The sequence below is a fragment of the Rhagoletis pomonella genome, unplaced genomic scaffold, assembly GCF_013731165.1.
Source record: "Rhagoletis pomonella isolate Grant_MI unplaced genomic scaffold, Rhpom_1.0 Rhpom_scaffold_00006, whole genome shotgun sequence".
Lineage (NCBI taxonomy): Eukaryota > Metazoa > Arthropoda > Insecta > Diptera > Tephritidae > Rhagoletis > Rhagoletis pomonella.
This window is the reverse complement of record NW_023458560.1, coordinates 1,447,729-1,449,209: the sequence shown is the minus strand read 5'-3', so window position 1 is coordinate 1,449,209 and position 1,481 is coordinate 1,447,729.

Genomic DNA, 1,481 nt, shown 5'->3' with positions numbered 1-1,481 from the left:
CAAACTTGCACTACTAAAATTGAATGGGCTATAAAACAGCCCAAAAAAATTCTAAAAATTCCGAATAAAGAATAAGAAACTTTGAGGTCTATAGATTTTGTTGTAAGATGAACTGCATTTTTATTAAAATTAATACAATTTAAATAAAACAACATATTTTCGAAATATGGAAAAAAAAATTTTGTACGATTTTGTCTGGCACTCACTGTATGTAAAATATGTTTTTGCTTAAAAATTACTTGTATTATGTAACTTTTTTGCGTTTAAAAATATCAATTTAATTTTTCTTTAACCCCATATTGTAGGTGTTCACACCTTCCTGATTATCAGGTTACCTGGTTATATATAATTATTTTGCCGTGTATTTTATTATTGTCAACCACATAACCCGATAGCTGCACAAGTATGAATAGCTAACTATGGTAAACAAAATTTGATTAAAGGAGGTTTCGCAAGCATTCTACATACCTACATATCGTTACCTTAATATAGAAATGCCCTAACTCATATAGTCGCTGAAATGCAAAAAAGCCGTACCTGACTAAAACTTTTTATTGCTTAAAATGATGTGGGGACTTATATATACATGAAATGCATCATAATCAATAAAAAGGGAATTTTGAATATTTACTTAGTTACTGCCTTTTGTATTTCGGCGACTATATGAGTTAGGGCCTTTCTATATTAAGGTAACGATATATGTATAAAATTTTTCTAGTTGTCGATTTGAGATGAACTTTATGGCTCGGGTTTCAGCTTAGAAGAGTAACGCCCACGTAATTCCTAACTATGAAGATATTTTTTAATAATATTAATAATAATTATAATAATAAGAATAATAATTATAATAATAATAATAATAATTATAATAATAAGAATAATAATTATAATAATAATAATAATAATAATAATAATAAAAGTAATAATAATAATAATAATAATAATAGTAATAATATTTTGCCTCTAACACTTTAGGTAAGTGTTTGGCCGTGCTTATCCTCCAATTTTTGGTGTGTGTCTTGATTTATTACCCAAATGAAGGGAACCTCAGTCCGCCGCCTCCAAACGGCAAATGGATTTTATGAGAAGCTTTTCTAAGGCACAAATAACTCGGAGGTTTGCCATTACCTGCCGAGGGGTGGCCGCTGTAAGAAAACACTTTTTTAAACTAGATATTGCCGGGACCAGGGATCAAACTCAGGTCCTACGGTAATAGATATTTTTTTGCCTCCGCGAAAAATACCCGATACCCTATGATTTTTGCCTTTTATATCACCTGTGAATCCTTACCAAACAGTTTTCAGATTATGTGTAAGTACATACAGTATCGGTCATATCTATAGCACGCCATTTCAAAGTGATATTAAAAAACTGTGTACTCGAAAAAAATCTAACACTTCCGAGAAAAAAGTTTGAAACTTAGGTGAAAATTTGTTGCACTTTTTTGAAGTTTTCTATAATTTGTTAAACTTGGGTTTATA